Raw genomic sequence first — 24,588 nt, 5'->3', positions numbered from 1 at the left:
AAGAGAGAAACAAGAACCCCAGAAACCAAACAAGTAAAAGGATGAAGTGACTAAATCCAGACTCTCCAGGTTCACACCTTGGCTGAATACCTGCATGACCTTGGGCAACTTGGGAGAGACCAGAGTATGGCTCAGTTTACTCATCTGCCAAACAGAAAGTTATTGATTTAGACCAAATGAACAGCCATTAAACACTGTGCTGGCCTCAGAGTCACAATGAAGACAATAGCAAAGAGTTCTGGCCTTCAAGGATCGTCTGATCTAGGTGCTGTTATACTACTGACTTTCTCAGGTTGCTATGGAAATGAAGTGGTGAATATTCATGGAATTCTTAGATCAGTGTATAGTATGTAATTATGATTTAATAACAATAAGCTTTTATAATCATTGTCATGTTATTCTTTAATAACAACATATATGTGTATATATATATATTCATATATAAAACCTCCACATCCTGGACAGGATATAAGGAAGAAATGGATAATTCATGCAAAATACAAGGGATATACAAAAGCCATTTCATATACTGTATCTATTATGATTATTATTATTACTAGTGAAGTGGTTTGCCAAAGACCTAGAGCAAGACATTAGCAGACTTGATCTGCAAATTACCACTTCTCCATTTTGCAGACCTGAAATTTACTCCATAATTGTTTGATTTGCTGAGTGCCTCCTTTCAGCCTTGGGATGAGCAGGCACACTCTATGCAAGCCCTGGATGGATTTCTTCTCACCAGGATCTCAGCACCAAATGCCACCAAGGATATTAATGCTCACCACCCAGACACAAACACGTTAGGTGCCCATTGGTACTATTTGAAGCCTCATATCAGCACCCATGTAATTATTGTCTATTTAAGTGAATATTTGTTGAGTATTTTATGTAGCTATGTCCACTGGGTCAGCCACAAATGAAGCCCTCATGAGACCAGGTCTGTTAACCTTTTCTGTGGAGAAAGCTCATAGAACTCACAAGGTTCACAAATTCTTCACAAGTCTCTCCTGAAGCCCTTCCCTCTCTGAGATTATATTAGATACAAATGGGTGACTCAGGTGAGATTCCAGTCTAGGTTATGTTTCAATCATGGAGATTTTCATGAGTTGTCCATGCCAGACAGGGTTAAGATTCTGGCTGTGACTGTTGGTAAGTTGCCCAGGGGAACCACCCACTAGTTTAGTCACCTGTGCTGGTTAATTTCAATTTTATATAACCTAGAGTGACCCGAAATAAGCATCTTAATGAGGAATTATCTAGGCCAGATTAGCTTGTGGGTATATCTGAGGAGGGTTGTCATGATTGTTAATTGTTGTGAGATGTCCCAGCCTACTGTGGGCAACATGATTCCCAAGGCAGGGGGACCTGAACTATACAAGCAAGGAAAGAGTTAGCTGAGTACAAACAAGCAAATAAGGAGGTAGGCCATCATGAATTTATTCTTTCTTCTTTTGACTGTAGTCACACTTAAATTCACTGCCTTGACTTCCCCAGAATAATGGACCGTGGCCTGGAATTGCACACCAAATAAACCCTTTATCCCCTACGTTGTTTATCGTCAAGGTATTTGTCACAGCAACAAAAACGGTGCCTTTAGACAAAGCAGACATTTCTTTCTGTATCCCTAGGAAGTCTCCCAGCAGCACCTTAAGGTACAAGCACCCCCAGGGCAAACAAAGTCTAGACCACTGCTCTGTGCTTTCTTCCTGGCTTCTTATACTTCCAGCACTGGCCACACTTGTAATTGCTTTTATGTTTGTCCATTAACTTGTTTTGGTACTATTTCCTTGAAAAATATGTGTGAGTCATGGCAAAGAAAGGTTTTGCTTATTCAAAGATGAATCATCAGCCTGTGGCACACAGTAGGCATGCTTCAGTCTGTCTTGAAGAAATATTCCAGTCCCCGTCTTTAATGTCTGTCGAGGTCAATCCACCAACCCATGCCACAATACAGAAGCCCTTCAAAAGTAATGTGCCAGGGGCTCAAGAGATTGCCAGGCATGCATGAGGACCTGAGTCTGACTCACCAAAACCCACCAAAAAGCTAGCTGCAGCAGCACATGTGTGTAGTCCTAGTGTGGGGAGAGAAGCAGGAGGAGCTCCGGATCTTACTGACCAGCCAGCCTAACAGAATCTACAAGCTACGGATTCAGTGAGAGACTTTGTTCCATAGAGACTAGTGAAGGAAGATATCTGGCATTGGCCTCTGGCCTTCACAAATGTACAATGCACAAATATGATGTGCACACACGCATGTACTCACACATACCACACATGCACACTCATGCAATGCACACACACACACACATGCACACAACACAAATATGTGTGGTGGTAATCTAATTGTACTGAAATATTATTTTGATTGTATCTTAATAAATAAAGTTGTCCGGGGGTCAGAGCTATTAGAGCCATAGCAAGAGTGTGGCGGTGGTGGCACACGCCTTTAATCCCATAGATCTCTGTGTGTTCAGGGATATAGCCAGCATTGGAGACATATGCCTTTAAGACCTAGGGGGCTGTACATTCAGACAGTGACGAGGCAGTCATGTGTTTGGGTTTACAACCAATGAGAAGGCAGAACAACATACTATAAAAAAAATGAACAGACAGGAAGTAGGTCTCTTTCGCGAAGCTGGGACAGCAGGAGGAAGGGTGAGATTTTAGCTCTGAGCTCTGACCTCTCGGCTTTCTCTTTTACATTGTTTCTGTGTTTCTTATTTAATAAGACGGTTGGTTACATCTACAAATATGTATGCACAGACAAATAGCAGCCTGCCAAACACAAAAGGAGAGGCACAAAAGGCCATCTATGGACAAAGTGAGATGTCCCACTAGGCAAATCCAGAGAGGAAGACAGCCAAGCAGTGCTTGTCTAGCCGGAGGTGGCGACAGGAGGGATCACAAATGGGCTTAAGGGATCTTGAGTATAAAGGAAATGATCTAAGTGTGGATTCTGGCAATAACTGCACAGGCCTATAGATTCACCACCAAGACTGAGTTTGACAGTGTGTGTGGATCACACTTCAGTGAAGCACTGCTTAGGAAACAGACCTTTGTAACAAACTGCCCTGTTATTTACCGTATTGTTGCAGCAGCTTCTGTGAACGGAAAGTCTGCAGTTCTTTAAAAGCATAAAACAAGAAACCACACACATGTTGCTCTCTGGTGAGGAAGCCCACCTCTGAGCAATGACTGCTTCAGCTCAGTTAGTTACTTGGCTGCCAGGATACCATCAGTGAGGGGAGGAGCCACAGGGTGGGGGCAGGGCACCCTGGGCTCAGAAGCAATAAACCTGTGGTCTAGTGGAAACCATGAGTAAGGAAGGATGCCCATGAGGCTGAACACAGGCCGCACCAAGGAAAGCCTGGGGTGACAGCCACAGGGACCTTATACTGTTCAAGCCTTTGGGGAATGCCACTCCTGGCCGCAGTGTGGAAAGAAGATTGGATCAGGTAATTGGATGAGAGTATAGTACAAGGCATTGGACATTGTCATTGAAGTCGCTGTTCAGAGAACCTCTCTTTTCTCTGTTCCTCACACAGCACCCCAACAGAAGCCCTGCTTGGTGGATGCCCTGTACAGGGCTGATTCAAATCACCGTAAAGGAAACCAGAAAGGCGCCTCACTGTGCAAACTGGATTTACAGAATGAGTGAATCCAGGTGAACCTTGGTGGAGAACCTATGGCTTCATCGCCTAATTGAGAGATTTCAAAGAAAAAAGTCCTGGAATCTGACTGACATCTGTAAAAAATCATGTGAGACAAAGCCACTGTCACTAGTAAGCTGCAGTCCACCTTCAGTGTGCGGCCCACTCAGATCACAAACACACCCAACAGAGATTTCCAGTACTTTTGGCCAATGATGTCTGCTCAGCTCCTCAGTCGGAAAGATGTCCCAGGTTTACTTAAAAAAAAAAATCGCTTGGACTGGAGAGATGCCTTAGCAGTTAAGAATACTAGCTGCTCTTCCAGAGAACCCAGGTTCATATCCCAGTACCCACATGGTAGCTCATAACTGTCTGTAACTCAAGTTCCAGGGGATCTGACACCTTCACACTAGTACACATAAAATAAAGTTAAATAAAAAAGTCACTTTAGTTATAATTAACTTTAGTAATCTATTTTCAATTAAGAGCTATTTGTAAAGAAATGTCTAATTAGAAAGCATGTACATACACATATACACATACCTGGATACACACACACACACACACACACACACACACACACACACACACACACACATTCCACCTAAAATGCCCTGCTTTATCATTGTGGCACAGCTCTTGTATTCTTCATGCCTCTCTAAACACATGCACAATGTTTCATTGACCCCAGGAGGCTGCCTTGTGAGACCTTGGATATCTGTGGAGAGTCACGTGGTATGTGCACTGGGACTGCCGCTTTCTGGAGGATTCTGACAGAGCAGAGCATACATCTGACCATCTAGTAAGCTCTGTCCTTGTAGGCTTCATGCTCCAGCTCCCACCATCTTCTTACCATCTCAAACATCTCCCAGGTGTTCCTGCTACACAGGAAATGGAAGACAAAGGTCACATGTTCTGCCAAAACAGCCCGTGGAGGGGATGGAGTGTACTAGAACCCCAAAGGGCACTGGGCTCCCATTTTCTCTCTCTGGTCAATTTCCTACTTCCAGGGGAAATGAATCTAGGAATGGGGCTTGTATGCAGTACAACTTGAGAAGGAGAAGGGACTACAGACACAAACCCTGGTTTATTCTCAAATCATATGGATGGCACTACTATGCAACTTTCTGTATGTGCCTGTATATGTACATATGCATATATGTTTATATAACGTATGAATTTTTTACATGCAGACACACGAATATACTATGCCCCCCTATTAAAACATGAAATTCTAGAGATTTGACACACATACATGTTTGTTTGCAGTTTTTAGATAAAGTCTTACTATGTATCCCTGGCTGGCCTGAAACCCTCCCTCCCCTCCTGCCTCCGCCTCCCAAGTGCTCAGAATACAGTCCTGTCCCACCATGCCTGGTTACAAATGAGCTTTTTCAAATATGAATGTTACATTCATTCATATCTCTGATCAAACCCTCCAGAAGCCTGACTAGGTGTGTGAAGCCCAATATAATCTCCCTGATCCCCACATAATGGAAAAGTAGGGAGGAAAAGATGGAATTCGGGATAAAAGGAAGACAGAGGCATGCCCTACCTGATCTCAGAGCAAGATGATGCATCAGGTGGGTGGCCCAAGCAGGTTATGACATCATGTCATCCCAACACCCCTTCCTGACTACAACAGCGGCCCCAAAGGGGTTGTGGTACAGTCCTGCAATCTAAGTACAGGGGAGGTAGAAGCAGGAGGGTCAGAAATTCAAGGTCAGCCGGAATATATGAGATCCTGTCATGTGTGTGTTCTCATATGTTTGTGTATATATGTGTGGAGGTATATGGGCACGTGTAGTGTACATGTGCAAAGAGAAGAGGTCTGTCATTCCTCAATTGCTCTCCACTTTATTTTTTGGAAACAATAAAAAGGTCTCTCGTGAATCTGGAGCTCACCAATTGATCGAGACAGACTGGCCAGCAAGCCTTTCTTGCCTCAACTTTCCCAGCACTGGCACAGGCCACAGTACCCAGCCTTGACATGGACTCCTGGAATTGAACTCAGGTCCTCATGTGTGTACAGGAAGCACTTTACTGACAGAGTCATCTCCCCAGCCCTGAGACCCCATCATTAACAATTATAAGCCACAAAGACAGGCCAACACGTGTTGAGCACCCTGTCTGCTCTAACCACCACACAGCACTCTCCCAGCACAGCCTCACACACTGGGTCTACACTGGCTCTGTCACCCTTATCACTTAAAGGTAGGGATTTAACCTGTCTTGGGTAGACAGGGAAGAGCCGGTTGACTGTTCGGGCTGCCTTTATCTTGAAAAGCGCCATCTACTTCTCACCTTCTCTGGCCCTTCCTGGGGCTTCCCTGGGGTGTCCCCTCCCTGACTCACCAAACCCTCACTGATTCCTATGTACAGGAAGAGGTCAGAACGAGGCGGCGGCGGCGGCGGCGAGAAACTGGCACACGCAAGGACAGTGCTGTGAGGAGCTGAGCGAGGAGGAGGGCACAGGCTCATTAAGTTGCCTTCCTTCAGACGGGGCCAGAGCAGTGCCTGAACCAGCAGAGGAGAAAGGGAAGAAAGGGAAACGGAAATAATCATTTTTAAAGGCATGAACCACTGTGACAATACAGCTTGGGTTGACAACGTTCTTCTAATGAACTGAATGCGTCCCCCATTGTCATTTCAGAGTTGAGGAAATCGTTACAGGAGCACCACATGTGAAGCTCAAAAAATGGACTATTATAAAACCTGCTTCTTGAGCCAGTGAGATAAGGTAGCTTGGTCCCTAAAGTGCCTGCTCTAAGTGCCCAAGGTCCTGAATTTGATCCCCTGAACTCAGGGAGAAAAGCTGAGCATGTGATTTGCCCCTGAAATCTTACACTGGGGAAGCAGAGACAAGAAGATCCCTGGCTGGGGCTCACTGGCAACCAGCCTAGGTTCAGTGGTGAGCGAGAGACCCTGTCTCAAAAACTGAGGTGGCCAGAGCCTAAAGAACAATAGCATAGGTTTACCTCTGACCTCCATAAGTGTATATCCACATGTGTACTTATATGAACACACACACACACACACACACACACACACACACACACACACACACACACACACACACCAGAGAAAATACACAGAAAACAAGAATAAATCAAATAAAACCTGCTCTGGGCTACTCTGCTTTTTCCTCACCTTTCTCAAGCCCATCTCAGCCCTGGTGTCCATCCCTGACTGAAATTCTTCTGGTGAAGCCATTCCCTTCTTGGGCTAAGCACCTCCAGATGGACAGTCTGGAAAAATTAATCTTTTGAAAATGGCTCCATGCTGTATTTCTTATAAACAAGTTTGTAGCAGCAGCACCAAATCCATGTAACCTGGGGAGCTGGGAGAAGCAAGGTACAGCTTATTATTTTCTTTCCCTCGGTCTTGATGTAGTCCCTGGCCATCTAATAACACGTGCTTCTATTGGGCTCTTTCTCCACGGCTCTGACTGGAGAGGATGCCTCCAATAATATAGAGGTTCCTCCATGTGTACAGTTTGCAATGCAACTGCAGCAGAAATAAATATTACGGGCTTGGCATGGCAGGAACTGTAGATGGTATCATAAGATAAATTTTAAAAAGGAAAACTGTGTAAGCCCTTTTCCCTTTATTAGCTATCAAGCCAAGCTTAGGCAGAGATCGGAGAATCCAGCCAACATCCTTTAACAAAGTTGAGTTCCCTCTCCAGTTTTCCAAATGAAAACATCGCCACCTGGTGGGCACTGTCTTTACTGCAATTTGTTGAAACAACAGCTTTAAAATCTAACCCTGACCCAGGAGGTCAGCTGTGGGCAGCCAGAGGACTATAGATAATGGAAGGAGCTCAGATTTAAAATTACTTGCTGACCTTTTTGAGTCCCTAATATATAGCTGGCTCCTAGGAGACTGAGTCTCTTAGAAGCCTTTTGTTTTTCTGCAACTCTAGTCTTCCTTTGATGTGGCCTCCAGGAACACCCGATCAGATCTTCCCTTTGCTATTGACTTGGATTTTTGCCAGTTATTTAGTACCGAGTGCTCTGCCCACCTCCTCATAGAATCACTGGGACAGCAAAGGAACACAATATCCCATTTTCATGTGATTCTCGTACATAATACACAACCACATGCAAAACAGGGGTGGCCACACCACATGTGAAACAAGGGTTGTCACAGGGCAATCCAGTAGGCGGAGCTTTTTTGTCAGTTCCCCAAGAAATAACATAGAGACTTATTATTAATTATAAATGCTCGGCCCACAGCTTAGGCTTATTACTAAGTAGCTCTTACAACTTGAATTAACCCATATTTCTTGTCTACATTCTACCATGTGGCTCAGTACCTTTCTTTAACACAGTGCCTTTATTTAACGTGTTATATTCATCTTCCTTCTCTCTGCATCTCCTGGTGACTCTACCCAACTTCTCCCCAGCATTCTCTCAGTCTGGATCTTCCATCTCACTTCTTCCTGCCTAGTTATTGGGCAATTAGCTCTTTATTAAACCAATGAGAACAGCACATCTTCACAGTGTACAAAAGAATCATTCCCCAGCATCTTACCTTGCACACTACTATGCACCCCAGCTCTGCTCTAGATAACTTTGCTAGGAAAACAAGCACATTCACTTATCTACCTGCCATCTATCAAGAAGGATCAAAACAGAACACTAATGGTTGAAGTAGAATCAACTTCCATTTTGACTTTTAGAGTTAGAGATTAACTTTTTAGAGTTTTGTCATTCAATGAAGTAAATTGCAAGAACTAATGAAAGGTTAAAATCTTTTGACTTAAAACTGTACCCTTTTAGAGGTAAAATTGGAAATGGGGATCTCCAGGCTCATTGAAATTTTCTGTAGCCTAAATATTCCAAAGAATCAGATGAAGTGCTGAGTCTCAGGAGACCATGAGAAATGAAACAGGTCAGCAATGACAAGGAGCCACTCTTCAGTGCTCCAGCCAGGAACTCCAGGACCCCAGCACCAGCCAGATGAAGGAAGGGCCCTGGTGGTAGCTGAAATAGGTTGACCTGCCAATTCAACCACATTGAGCCCAGAGAAGAGATGGATTTAACCAAAAGGAGAACCAGAAGTGTAATTCCTAGCCTGCTTGAGATTCAGGACTAAGACTCACACCAACTTTTCCATCTGAGAAGCTTCTGGAAACTCACTGTCATCTCACTGGAAACCCACTGTTGTCCCACTGGAAACCCACTGTCATCTCAGAATGGGGCTTATCATACAGTCACACCAACAGAGAGCCAGTAATAGGACTGGAAACACATCCACCTTTTGTGGTCAAGGGTGGCTTTCCATCAGGGAGCATCCAGAACAGAGATGCAGGCTGAGAAGACAAATTTCCAAGCAATCGCCACTTCCTCTTTAGTGGTGGGTCACCTCTTCACTGATTTCTGCACCCTCCTCCTCCTCTGGAGGCTTCTCTCCACAGAATAAGAAAGAGGTCCTGTTAACCCCACAGCACCTTGCTCCCCTTGTGGGACCCTCCTGTGGCTTCCTATTAACCCTAGAAGAAGTGATTAACTCCTCACTTGACCTTCAAGGCCTTCCAGCAGCTGGACTTGACCTTCCCCTCTCTCTGCACTTCCATGTACCCTCCTTGCCTTCCTACCCCAGAACCTTTGCTCTGTTTCCTCTTAAAAAGCTTGTTCTTTATAATGTTCACATGGCTCCCTCCTTTATTTTATTCAGAGCTCAGCAAAGTCCTTTTCACCTAGTCTATTTAAAGTGGTTTTTCCCTCTCATCTTTGCCAGCCTGTCTACTTTGCTTGGCTCAGAGTGTAGCAGTAATCACACCTGGCATTGTATTAAATGTCTATTTATTTAAATGTCAGCCTTTTCTCTTAGAATATATCTCTTAGAGAGGAGGAATTTGTTTTTTCATCCACCACTTTCCCCATAGGGCCTAGTACAGAGAATTTCCTCAATAAAACAGATCCAGCCATTGAATCTATCCATCTATTCTGCCAGCCAGCTGACCACCCACCAATCCATTCATGATTCTATGCATGCATACATGAATCCAACCACCCATGCATCTATTGATTCATGTAGCCTTTCATAGATCCATCCAACCACCCATGCATCTATTCATGTACCTAGCCATCCATACACCCATCTACCCATCAATTTCTCCATACATCTATCCATGTGTACATCTACCTACCATCTGTTCATCCATTCACCCATTTACACACCCAGCCATCCATCTATCCATCCACAAACCTCATACATGCACCCATCCACCATTATCCATCTATATCACTCAGCATTTCATCTATTGATTCATCTTCCAAAATGTTAATTTACCTCTATGGGACATTGGATGTGAGAGGAGATCACAAGTGCTGGAAACATCCACATGATATCTGAAGTACCCAAGGCAAAGTTTCATAGCAGAGATTAAGATACCTGATGGACTAAAGCACTGAAAGGAACTTTTATGAGATGAGTGCTACACCTTCTGTATGATTAGCTTCTCAGTGTCTTTGATTTAATGTATCTTTTCAAAGTTCTGTGTGCATGGCTCAATTTTTCCAAAGAGAGAAATTAAACTTTGTGCTGCCTGTTCTTCAGATATTGTTGGAAATGCAGAGAATCCAGGGATTAATACTGAAGACAAGATCTTGATAAATGTCAGAATGTAACACTACTGGGGTCATCCTTAGGGTATCAATTAAGTGTAGGGATTCATAAGACAGCCCTCAGACACCCCCGGCTCTCTCCAGGCTACAGGAAAAGCTGGGGGCAGTAGATATACTTCTCTTGAGTGGGAGTTCAGGTTCCATTCAAGGAACATGCTCGTGGTCAGCATCCTCATACACAGCAGCACCCTAAGATGTTGCTTCCTATCACATCACACAACTATGGTTCACCCATGACTGCTCCCAGACCCATACATGACTTAACTGCTCTGGTCAGTGTTGCCTAGTAATACAGGTAGCCTCTAAGCTTCATCAGGCATCCAGGAGGACAGAGGTGGGGAGTTAACTCAAAGTCTAATAAGTTCCTTAATGAAGAAAAGAGGTTGCTGCAATTTGCCCTCAAAGTCCCTTTCTTGATAAAAATCAGTTCCTCAGCACAAAGGTAATTGTCCCTTCCACCAGAAATGCATCACGCTACATGAAGGATCATAGCTGGATTATTCGTTCTCGTACCTACAGGTAAGATTTCAAGATTTATCTGTTTAGGAAAAAAGGATATCTATTTTTCTTGATGGTAATATTTATTCAGAGCAAGGAAACACTCAAGTAAGCATAGTGAAAATAAGCAGAAAGAACATAGATTTATTGAACTATTTTTGAAAATAGTCACAGTGATATACGCCCTCGACTCAGTGACTCCCCTTCCAGGATTTTAACAACAGAGGATATGTATTCATGGATTTTCATTGAAACATCATTTATACCAGAAGAAATTTTGAAAAACACCTAAATGTTGCAGTATGGAACAAAGACTGCTTTGTGCAAAACCCACCAATAAAATATAAGAAATGAATAAAAGCATGAATTTTTAAATTTTCAATAATCTAAAAATTCTTCTATTATTTTGATTTTTAAAGAAATTATTAAGTGATATTTTAAATAAAATTGGATCTACACATGCATAGAAATAACAAAGGAAATTACAAAATATTAAACATGGTTCTCTCTACTGGGTAGAAACTCCATTTGTTTCATTTTTATTAATTTTTCTACATTTCTGTCTCCTTTTAAAGGACTTATTTTTTTACTTTCTATGTGTGTGCCCATGTGCATTTGTGCACCCTACATGATGCAGGTTCTAAACTGGGGTAAGAAGCAGTTGTGGGTCCCTGTGTGGGTGCTGGGAACTGACCCAGGGTTCTCTGCAACATCGCTGTTCACTGTTGAGCCATCTCTACAGCCCTATTTCTGCATTTTAATAATGTACTTGTCTGACTTTTTAATCCAAAAAGTAAAAAATAGGTGGAAGTCATGTAAACAATAGCACAAAAATAAAATTTAATAATTCCAAATAAGCCAAAATGGGTGACTTTAGCTAAAAGGCAGATAGATGTAAGTCAATTTGACTTGGTCTGGTGCTCGCAGGGGCTCCTATTCAAGAGCATGCTCAGTACAGAATCAGTGGTGCCGTAGAGACGTGGTGTGTCCTCCATACCTGGAAGTTCTCAGACCTCAAAGCCCCACGGACCTCACTGAACTGATTTCCTCATGGAGATGCCTCACAAAAATGCAATTAACTGTCTCAAAAAAAAAAAAAAAGCCATTTCTGCTGCCCAGTTCAATCAGTCTGATGAAATCAAGTTGGAGTAAACATTCCAGCATGCCTACAATTTTGTAAGTATTTTTTAGAGATCACAAAACAATTTGTCCATTCTGTACATAGATCAGGCAACATAAACTGACATTCATAAAACAAATTCAACTTACCCCAAATCCTATGATCCTGATATTCACACTTATTTATGCTATTTAGTAGGCTGAGTTTAGTAGGCTGGTCCTCTGAATTGCTAGTGTGTGTGTGTGTGTGTGTGTGTGTGTGTGTGTGTGTGTGTACATATACTTACTACTCACAGACCTACATATGTGTATCTGTGTAAATACATGTGCATGTTTACACACACATGTCTAGAATTTTATGCACTGTTCTCTGTCTGTCCTTTTTAAATATTTACTAAATGCCTGCTATGTATCAGATACTGCCCTAGGTGCTTAAGAAAGATCAGTAAATGGCCAGGTGGTGGTAGCACATGCCTTTAATACCAGCTCTTGGGAGGCAGAGGCAGGTGGATCTCTGTGAGTTTGAGGCCAGCCTGGTCTACAGAGCGAGATCCAGGACAAGAACCAAAACTATGCAGAGAAACCCTGTCTCGAAAAACCAAAACAAAGAAATGCCAGTAAATGAAACAAAGATCTTTGCCCTTGTAAAACATACATTATAGAAAGGAGAACCATGATAAGCCAAAGTTCTTAAACTTAACTAAATTTTGTAATACGCTAGAAGGCATCAATGAAATATGCTAAAGGTACGGGAACAGAAAGACATAGATCAGAATACGATTGACATAGATTTATTTTAAGAATTATTTTCTTAAGGCTTATATTATTTGTAATTGTATGTATGTGGTTATGTGTGCTTGAGTGCAGGTACTTGTGGAGGCCAGAAGAGGGCACTAGATCCCTAAAGCTGGAATTAGAAGCAGTTGTGAGCCACTCAACATGGGTGTTGGGAACAGAACTCTGGTCCTCTACAAGAGCAATACAGGATTTTTAAGTCGAGTGTCATGTTAGAATTCATATGAGCATGCCCGGGGTGTGAATTAGAAGTGAAAGAGGCCTGAGGCTGAGACAGAGACCAAAACAGACAGAGCAACAGCTCTGGCAGTGCACATCTGGAACAATGTGGAAGAGCAAAGGACCAACATAGGAGAAGTGAAAAAGCTAAGGGAGAAAGCAAGAGATGAGGACAGACAACGTGGTAAGGACAGGGGTTGTTCAAGAGTCAGATTGTGTTGGACTTTGTGAGCACCATGATAAGGACCTCAGATTTCATCAAAAGTGGCCAGGAAAGAAAGATGTGATTGATGATCATGGCTGCCATGGATACTGAGATGAAGGCAACCTCTGCTTTTATCGTTGCCAGCACCCAGGGCATCATCCCTGTCAGGCAGGCTAACTAAAGTGGAAATAGAGCAGATGAGTGATTATTGCACCCTCTGCATTTCATCTCAGGGATGGCACGGTGCATTTTACAACACTGCATGCAAAATGCTGATGGAAAACCAGGAAGGGAATAACCACATTGGTCCACGTGTAACTACTTCACAGGTAGGGTGGACGATGCACCCAGTCCAGTCCAGGATGTGAACCTGGCCATGGACTGGCTGGATGATCTCAGTCTCTGGCTTGCAGTTTTCAACCCTGAATCCATCTCTGTCTATTCCTTTCAATAAATTCACACCTCCCCAGCAGCACTGGTCCCCTTTCCTCTATGAACATCTCTGCCTACAAATTCCCCCTCCTGCCACTCATTCCCACAATGCTGCTGTACCTTCCATCCCAGGCATGGGGAAACAGGTTGGAAATGAGCATATTTTGTACTAGAGGGGATGGGCCATACATCTCTGCCTGCTCAATAAGAGAAACACTCATATTTCTTGTACAGAATCTAAATACGTTGATCCAAGGGAAGTTTTTTCATCTTCCCTCTGGCAACTTTGCATACATGTGTTTTCTCGTCACCATGGGATCTATCATTCTGCCTGTCTCAGTTCATTCACTCTGTGGATATTTTCTGTGTGAAGTAGAAAAAAATGCAAGGAACCCTTTACATAGAATATTTACATATAAATTATATTTGACACTTTTAAAACATACTACAAAATCTCCATGCACTCTGATGTGGCTCAGTGTAACATAATGAGTAAATACACATTTTTCTAATAACCAATTGCTTTCTTCACACACGAACATAAAAAGGAGTTACCGTAAGGCTAGAAAAAAAAATTCCTCACAACAGAAAACTAAACCCAGCCTGAAATTCTGATGATTCTTCCAATGAGAGCTGGTTAATTGGGTCTTTGAATTAATAGAAGTGCCAAATGCTCCGCTTGTTGTGTTTGGAGAATGAGTTTTACAAACAGTTATACAGAAGGAAATCATTAGAAGAGGGAGGCCACGATAGCACTGTAATGGCTGCAAGAGGAGCCCTGGGTCTTAATTAAATTCAGGTAGAAATGATAGCTTTTGCAGATGATAGCAGACTCCATTCTGCAAGGAAGCTGCTCTCATAATTCCAATGTTCTTCCCAGCAAGAGGCAGGGAGCAGTGCAGGAGGCTGGGAGCACAGCAGAAGTGAAGGCGAGGAGAACAATATCTCCTGGGTACCAAGTATGTACCAGATGTTGGGCCCCACATGTGCATATGCATATGCCTGCACTCCTAAGAGTTGTGCCTCTTTAAGAAAGTGTCTGCTCCACTGTGGGCATTCAAATTCTTCTTGGAGTGATACATCGATTGATCAATCAATTACATAAAGCTAATACCAAGAGAAATTATAGGCCTTGCCTAAAATCATGTGGGAGTTCAAATCTAGATCCGTTAGATGCCAAAAGCTTTCAAATCTTCTCTCTCTCTCTCTCTCTCTCTCTCTCTCTCTCTCTCTCTCTCTCTCTCTCTCTCTCTCTCCACACTCTCTCCTTTTGAATGTAGATGTATATCCTTTTATCCACAGATGGAAAACTGTGGAGAGAAAAATGAGCAAGAAGAAATGAGAAAAATTCCTTTTCAGATGGAAAAGACATGGGTTGTAAAATGGCCTTCGCAGCTTATAAAAACTTGGGCTTCCCAGTCCTCTTCCTGCATGAAAAGACATTAAAATTTTATCTATTGTGTTTTTGCATTACTGTGAGAAATATAATCCAAGTTGTATTTGTTCTTCTGACAATACATAAATATATAACTGAAACTTAAGGAAATGCCCACTGGATCAATCAAGACTATGTTTGATGACTGGTATTTGAAAGAAAGTGGCCCCCATAGGCTCATAGGGAAGGGCATTATTTCAAAGAATTAGAACATATCACCTCGTTGGAGTAGGTATGGCCTTGTTGGAGGAAGTGTGTCACTGTGGTGGAGGGGTTTGAGGTCTCCTATTCTCAAGCTATACCCAGTATCAGTCCACTTCCCATTGTCTTTGATCAAGATGTAGAATTCTCAATTCCTTCTCCAGCATCATATCTGCCTGCATGCCACCATGTCCCACCATGATGACAATGAACTACATCTCTGAACTCTAAGCCACTTAATTAAATGTTTTCCTTTATAAGAGTTGCCATGGTCACAGTGTCTCTTCACAGCAATAGAAACCCTAACTAAGATAAAAGTTGGTACCAGAGACTCGGGTATTGCTGTGATAGGCCTGACCATGCTTTTCTTTGAAGGAATATGCACAATATGCACCATGAGACTGTAAATTTAAAAAGCAGCCAAATGCTTTAAGTGGGGCTTAATGGGCCATACTAGTAGAAGAATGGAAGACAGTGGTACTAAGTATGATCTTATAAACTGTGAGGTCTGGCTTAAGAGGTTTCAGAGGAGAAGAATTTTAGTATGTTGCCTAAAAATTGTTCTTGTGATATTTTGGTGAAGAATGTGGCTGTTTTTTGTCCTTATCCAAAACATCTGCCTGAGGCTAAAATGAAAAGATTTAGATTAATTCCTTTGGCAGAGGAAATCTCAAAACAGCCTAGTATTGACTTTATCATGTGGCTATTTGTGTTAACTCTACTGAAGATTTATAATTAAAAGGAGCAAGCTGAGCAAGGAAAAAGTACAAAATGTACAATTTGAGGAGAAAATGAGCACCAGGAAGTGGAATGGAGCTAAATTCCATGTTCAAGGAGATAGATTAAGAAATGGAATAAAGGGAGTGGTGACCTCAGGGAGAGATCCCACCCAGCTAAGTTTCCAACTTGTGAAAAGGAATTAAAGAAAAGCTTAGAGTCAGATGGTGGTGGTGCACACCTTTAATCCCTGCACTCCAGAGACAGAGGCAGACAGATCTCTATGGGTTCGAGGCCAGTCTAGTCTACAGACCAAGTTCCATAATAGGCAAGCTTAGGCAGTGAAGAAAACCACTGAAAATAGAAAGCTGGTAACGATATAATTGAACAAGGGGGGCATGTTCCAGCCCTAGTAAGCATCAGAAATTGGCAGCTTTGGCCACATAGTTCTGGCTTTAAAGATAGAAGCAAGGGGATATGGAATATACCTCTGTGACTAAGGAAAGCCTGCTGAATCCATCCATGTATCAGAGATGTCCTTGAATGGAGGCCTAGAGACGCCATTGCATGAAGTTGTGAAGTTGAAGCCTGGATTGCCTTGGACACCCCAAGATGTTGGAGATGCCAGAGCTGTGGGATACCTGCCAAGGAGAGCTGCTAACTGGGAGTGGAACCAGCCCAAGAGAAAGAAGTGTCTTTCAGTCAACAAAGCTAAAAGAAATTGAAGATCTAAAGAGCATTTTGACATCCAACATGGAGATGCAGAGTTTGGAGTTTTCCCAGCTGGTTTTCAGTCTTGCTTTGGTCCAGTATTTCCTCACTATGTTCCCTTCCCTACATTTTAGAATGGCAATATATATCCTGTGGCACGATATGTTAGAAGTATGTGATCTGCTCTTTGATTTTGATTTTACAGGGGATTACAGTTAAGAGATTGCATGAATCTCAGAAGAGACTTTGAACTTTGAACTTTTAAACATTGTTTAAAGACTGTGATAGACTATAGGGACTTTTGAAATTGGACTAAATGCTTTGTGAACTATGATATTGTTAACAAGCTTATGGAGGCCAGGAAGTATAATGTGGTAGTTTGAAAGAAATTGTCCCCCATAAGATCATAGGGAATGGAACTATTAGGGGGTGTAGCTTTGTTGGAGTGGGGGTATAGACTTGTTGGAGGAAGTATCACTGTGGGGGTGGAATTTGAGGTCTCCTATTCTCAAGCTACACTCAATATCAGTCCACTTACTGTTGCCTGTGGATCAAGATGTAGAATTCTTAGCTCCTTCTCCAGTACCATGTCTTCCTACATGCCACTGTGTCCCACCATGATGATAATGTACTAAACCTCTTAACTGTAAACCACCCAATTAAATATTTTCCTTTATAAAAGTTGCCATGGTTATGGTATCTCTTCACAGTAATAGAAACCTTAACTAAGAAAAAGGCTTAAAGCGGGGGGTACAGACACAGGATCTCCCTGGGAAGGGGAAATAGAATTTGTGAGTGGACTGGGAGCAGGTGGGTTGGGAACAGGAGGATCAGGTGGGGGGCTGGAGGGAGAAAATACTTGGAAAAATGACTGACTGGAATTGGGGGGTGGGCATTTTGGAGGAAAGGTGGGAAACTAGTGCAATGGAGACTCCATGGAATCTGTGAAAGGAATTCTAGCCAAGATTTCCAGTAATGGGGGACACAGAGCCTGAATCATCCATCTTCTGTAACCAGGCAAAGCCTTAAGTAGAGGGATTAGGACACCAACCCAGCCACAAAACCTTTGACCTACAGTTTTTCCAGCCTGTAGAGAGTTCTAGAATGGGAGCCTAGCAGATCATATCAAAGAGATCAGAGATATGTCATTCAGAACAACCAGCAACTGATGGGAACAGATCAGTCCCACAGCCAAACATTAGGTTGAGCTCAGCGAGTCCTACAGAGGAGGGGAGGAAGGATTAGAGGAACCAGAGGGGTCAGAACACCACAAGAACACAGCCCACAGAATCAATTGGCTGGGATTCATGGGGGCTTGCAGAGATCAGGAAGCCTGTAGGGAGTCTGACCTAAGTCCTCTGTATATATGTTATGGCTGAGTAGCTTGGTATTCTTGTGGGATTCCTAACAGTGGGATCAGGCACTGTCTCTGACTCTTGCCTACTTATGGGACCCTTTTCCTCCTACTGGGTTACCTCTTCCAGCCTTGATGTGATGGTATATGCCTGGCATTATTGTAACTTGTAATGGTGTGTTTGGTTGATACCTCTTAGAGGTCTGCTCTTTTCTAAGGGGAGGTGGAGGGGGGGCTGATCTGGGGAAAAGGTTGTGGGGGGAGAAACTTGAGGGAGGGAAGGAAGGGGAATCTGTGGTTGGGATATAATATAAGAGAGAAGAAGAAAAATAAAAGAAAAAGAAAAAAAGAGTTGTGGTCATGGTGTCTCTTCATAGCAATAGAACTTTGACTAGGATTGTTACTAAGGATGTAGCTCAGTTGATAGAGTGCTTGCCTAGCATGCATGAAGTCCTGGGTTCAATCCCCAGGTCTGTATAAACTGGGCATAGTCACACATACCAGCAGTCCTAACATGAGGGAGGTGGAGGAAGGAGGGTTAGAATTTCAAGGTCATTGTCAGTTCATAGTGAGTCTAAGGCAAACCTGGTCTAAATGAGACCATTCCCCCCCCCCAAATGAATAAACAAATAAAAACAAGATTATGTTTTGTGCTGTTTTGCATGAGAATAACCACCCCCCATAGGCTGATATATTTGAATGCCTTTTCCCTAGTTGGTGGAACTGTTTGGGAAGGATTAGGAGGTGTGACTTGTTGGAAGAGGTTGTGTGTATCACTGAGGTTTGAGGTTTCTAAAGTCCATGCTATCCCCAGCTCTCTTGCTTCCCTTCTGTCTTGTGCTTAAGTAAACTGTCAGCTACTGCTCCAGCATCATGTTTGCCTATCTGCTGCCATACTCCCTGCCATGATGGTCATGGACTCTAACCCTCTGAACCTGTAACCCCAATAAACTCTTCTCTGTAAGTTGCCTTGGACATTGTGTCTTTAGCACAGCAATAGAAAAGTAACGAAGACATGTACTAGAGAAAACTTACAATAATCTAACCAAAGAATGTTTTCCTTTTTCTATTTTAATGTGTGTGTGTGTGTGTGTGTGTGTGTGTGTGTGTGTGTGTGTGTAGGATATGCAATGTGTGTATGTATGTGTGTTTTTGCATATATTGATTGTGTGTGCACATGGAGGCCCAAGGTAGATGTTAGGCATTGTTCTCAATTGTTCTTCTGCTCTTCCACCTTATTCAATGAGGCAGGATCTCTCTGTCCAACTGACACATCCTGATATTAGCTACAACTTGCTTTGAGGATTCCCCGTCTCTGTCTTCTGATGCTGGAATTACAGTGGGCCAGCACATCTATCCAGCATTTACATGAGTTCTGGGGAATCTCAATTCTGGTCTTCATGCTTATATGGCCATCTCCCAAGAGCAAGAGGATTTTTTTATGCAATAAGTCCTCAAATAAACATATCTATGGACACAGCTACTTATGGGGAGTCATGAAAGATCCAAGGTCTTTCGAACTTCCTCTCTGGCATCCTTACCAAGTACCTTTGTGCCCTGTGAAAACAAGTGAGTGTCTCTGCTTCTAAACATTCAGCTGCATCTTACACAAGATGAAGGAGAGCGTGACAGGGATGATCCACTTGAATCCTAAGCAACATGAAATAGAGTGTGACAGGGATGAAAGATGTCTCTGCCTCCAGAGGTTCGTTTTCCTAAGAAGGCTTCTTGGGGACTTCTGCACTCTTCTCATTGGCCTTAACTATGTCCATCACACTTCAGAGAATCTAGCAAAGTATTTTCAAATACAATCATTGCTTCCACAAAAGAAAAGCGGGGTTATTTGTAAGGAAAATTCTAAAGAGAAAATGAAATTAATGTAGACAGTGATGATCGTCTGCTCCAATAGCCATTAGTTTGACAAGACAAAAGGAATCTCTGGTCTTAATGCAGGATCAAAACTATCACAGTACTATTTAAGTTCAGGTCATTTTCAGCCTAGTAGAAGACTGGGAAAGCTCAAGTTGGCCTATTGAGATCATTTGGGCCATTCTGTTCTCTGACTGCTGGGAAAACTAGAAGGCAGCCAGGAAATCATCCACATGACAGGAAAATCCTATCCACAGTGCCTACTTCTGCAGGCTATATTTATTTATATAAATCACTTATTGTCTAGGACAAGACTGTGAAGCTCTGTTTTCTAGGTCAATAAAAAAAAGGTGTATGGTTTACATCTCCTTCGGCTAAGTCTTACCAGCTAGGTAAGTTTAACCTTAGGTATTTGACTCTCAACAGAAAGCTTTGTGCAAGTGCTACCCCAGCTGAGTAGGCCTTTTGGTGCTGGGCTGACCTGGTGACCTGGAGCCCAGATCATGGCTGCTTCTCACAGTGCACAATCAGCTGGCTTGAACTCTTACTACTGAGAAATATCATTAGCAATAAAAGGGAGTTTTTCAGCGTTGGGGAGATACTTCAGTCTGTAAAGTGCCTTTCCAGCTTGAGGAACTGAGTTAGAATACCAGAACCCATGTTTAAAAAATGCTGGACATGGTACCCAGGACTGAGTGTTTTATGGGATTTGCCATGCTAAACCAAGAGATGCAGGGTGAGCTGGTCATAGTGAGGCTCACACTCACACAGCCTGGGCTCCTGATTTATTTAAATCAGTATCCTTGCTGTGAACCAAGACTCACACTCCCTAAGTGATAATTGCTCCAGGCATTGTCTTCAGCACTCCGTGTGTTATACTACCCTCTTCACAAAAACTCTGAAGGTGGGGGGCGTTGCTATTCTTGTTTTCTAAATTGGCAAATGGGGCAGAGTGTTTGCATAACTCATTTCAGGGTACTGAGTTAGGAGCACAGCACAGAGTCAACACCAGGCAGTCTGGCTGTGGGACAAAAGTTTGGTTCTAAGATTCAAGACTGCTCTCTCAGTCCATCCTGAGGATGCTGGAGCCTGCACACTGAGGCCCTTCAGCTGCTTGGATTGATGCTGCCCACCCCATCCCTCAATGGGCCATATCCCCCATATGCATACAATCTTCATTGTACAGCCAAGAGGAGGATGTCATTTTCTTTTATGAATGCCCCCCCCATACACACACACATACACACAGGCCATCTGACAATGACTGGAGACACTCTCGGTTGTCCCAGTGGGAGGAAAGGATGTCACTAGCATCTGGTAGTAAAAAAGACCAGAGAGTCTGCTAACACCCTATAGTGCACGGGACATCCGCCACCACAGAGACAAGCCAGCTCAAATCGCCAGTCCTTGCCTAGTAGAAGGACCCTGCTTTACTGAGATTCTGTAAAGTTAGAATCATGGCTAGTACTGCATGAAGCGGGAACTCAGCCATCAGAGAAGTCAGGAGTCTAGGTTAAGGTCAAGGAGCCTAAGTAACGGGACGAGGACTAGAATCTGGGTGTGATGCCAAAGCCCACTTTCTTAGCCACATTATTTGGGTACCTTCACATCCTACATATAGCTTTCAGCCTCCTCTGACCTGCAGTGTCCCATTTGGGCTGAGGCCATGTACTTAATATTGGCAGCAAGTTAATCAAGGAGGGGTTGCTGAGTTATACATCTCTGTACACTTTCTCTTCCCCATTCTTACCAGCCGTCTAAGCTCATATCTAAGACTATTCTAGAATTATAGTATATGAATACAAAATGTCTCCTATAGGCTCCTGTGCCTGAACATGAGGTTCCTAGCAAGTGGGCTGTTTGGAGAGGCTGTTGAAGCTTTGGGAGATAGAGAAAGTAGGTCACTGTAGGTGGATAGGACTTGAGGATTGACAGTCTGGCCATGTTTCCTGTTCACTCTCTGCTTCCTTCACCAAGACATGAGTAGGTAAGGGATCCCAGCAACTTCCCATACCATTGTAGGGCAGGCTGCGGTAATGCCTCACCCCTACAGTAGATCCCCCCAAAACTATGAACAAAATAAAACTCTCTTCCCTGAAGTTGTTTCTCTTCAGGTAAGTCATCACAGAAATAAGAAAATCAACTGATACCCTCAGTAGGATCATCAGGATCACTGTGGTACTTTCCAAAAAGTATGACATATGATAAAAAAAAAAATACAGGACACTCCCAGAAACACATATACTCACCTTGGACCAAACTAGGACTGCAATACACATCCTCATTAAATGTAATTCACTCTGGTATTGTCTTATTTCACTACACACACACACACACACACACACACACACACACACACACACACACACACATATTTACTATAACCCAATAATTTCATCTCACTCACAGTTTAAAAATCACTGAATACCTCATTCTGGAAAAGACAAAACTATGAGAGGGAGAAGGCCAGTGAATGATTTTAAAGGGACAAATAGAGGAAGGAGTTAATGACCAAGAATCAAGAGGGAACTTCTTGAGGCAGTGGAATGTTCTAGATCCTGACATCTTTGTTGTAGAGAGGAAAAAGTACTTGCACATTTGCCAAATCTCACAAAACCACACTTAAAAAATATGGAAATTATGACACTTGAATCTATTTAAAAACCAAGGCCTATAGCAGTTAGTGAATATCAATGTTTACTCTACTTGGTTTGGAATCCCCTAGTATTCAAATCCCACATCACAGAACACTTAGATGAACCCTTGCCTCTATAAACCAAACTTAAAAACTGTTGACAGGACATGACTTCAAAATACCCAAAGTTTGGCATCTTGGCATCTATCTGAGCAAATAGCATAATTGGGAAGGTCACTGGGACAGGTGGTCTTTCTTGACTGTCGACCTGGTGGGATTTATAAAGAAACCCAGGTGCATCTGTGAGGGGTTCTTTTTATATTGGGTTAATTGAAGTAAGTAGACTTACCCTAACTATACCTGACGAGGCACCATTCCATGGACTGGGGTCCTGGGCTGAGTAACAGGGGACACTGAGCTGAGTACTGGCATTCAACTGTTTCTGGATGTGGGTACACCTTGACCAACCACCTCATGCTCCTGCAGCCATGGCTCTCCTGCTGTGATGGTCTACACTGGAGAAATCCTGCAGCCATGACTCTCCTGCTGTGATGGTCTACACTGGAGAAATCCTGCAGCCATGACTCTCCTGCTGTGATGGTCTACACTGGAGAAATCCTGCAGCCATGGCTCTCCTGCTGTGATGGTCTACACTGGAGAACTGGAGCCAAAACAAACCTTTCTTCCTATGTTTCTTTTGTCAGGTATTTTGTCACAGTAACAAGACAAGTAACTAATAGAGTCACCCTCTGACCTTCGCCCTCCATGCTCACCCCATACCCCTCTGTGCTACACTCTCTAAAACCATACATGTGTAGCCATAAGTTTTTTCAGGTCCTGCCTGGCTCCGTGGTCCCTGGTTCCTCCTGTACCAACTGGCCCCATGGTCACTCAACCACTAATAAAAGAATCATTCAGAGGCTTAATATTAATTACCAATTGAATGGCCTATGGCTGTCTTCCTAGCTAGCTCTTATAACTTAACCCATTTCTGTTCATCTATAAGTTGCCACATGGCTGTGGCATTACCGGTCTGCTGGCATCTTGCTGTTCCTTTGGTAGGGCTGGCGTTTCTTCACTCCTCCCTTCTTCTCTTTGTCTCTCTGCTTGGACTTCCCACCTGCCTCTAAGCTGCCTTGCCACAGGCCAATGCAGCTTCGTTTATCAACCACTCATGGCAACACATATTCACAACACACGGAAAGACATCCCACAGCACGTGGACACCAACAGAAAGCTGGACAAACAGGCCTTGTGATACACCCCCACCTCCAACCAGTTTGTCACCCTTGGGTAGACCCTGTTACGTTCCTATCACACTTCTGCATGACTGTCATAAAAATACACAGATTTGCCTGAATCTTTAGGGTTTTCACTTCTTTCTCACATAATACTTGGTAAGTAAATGTGTCTGCTTTTCTCTTGCTAATCTGTCCTTTCAACACATGAACCTCTGCTGTGAACCTCAGGGCAGGAGAAAGGGGGCACTTCTTGACACCCATCCCTTACCTACCCTTGCCTCAGAATGGACAAGCTGCTCTGAAACCTAATATGTTAAAGGCACATGCCAGAGTTGTACCTCACGTTGGGGTCACAACCACACAGAGTTAAATTAGTTTTAGAGACTTTAAAAAAGGGAGAACTGAGATTCAGATACTTAGGATTCCTTATTACAGTTATTCAATAATGAGTAGCAGAAAGTAAGATTCAACTGTACACCTCTGACCAGTTGGCCTAAAGCCTATGACTGCATGGCCCACAGTCTGTGGCTGCATGGCCCATAGTCCATCTATATAACCCACAGTCTGTGGCAGCAGGACCCACAGTCTATGGCTGCATAGCCCACAGTCTGTGACCACATGACCCACAGTCTGTGGCTACATGACCCATAGTTCATCTACATAACCCGTACATAGTCTATGGCTGCACTGTCCATAGTATGGACCTTCAGGGAAATGACTGCTCACACCATGGAAAGTGGTTTCTATTCCCCTTGAAGTTCATTTTCTCTCTGTCATTCTGAGTCACCTGTCATCAATAGTTATTTGTCACTGCTTAAGTGTTGGATCCAATCTGCCTCTACCACCTGAATATATCTTGCAGGTTTTGACAG

Source organism: Peromyscus maniculatus, chromosome 4 (genome assembly GCF_049852395.1).
Source record: "Peromyscus maniculatus bairdii isolate BWxNUB_F1_BW_parent chromosome 4, HU_Pman_BW_mat_3.1, whole genome shotgun sequence".
In the NCBI taxonomy this organism is placed as follows: Eukaryota; Metazoa; Chordata; class Mammalia; order Rodentia; family Cricetidae; genus Peromyscus; species Peromyscus maniculatus.
Note: the sequence above shows the minus strand (reverse complement) of the source record.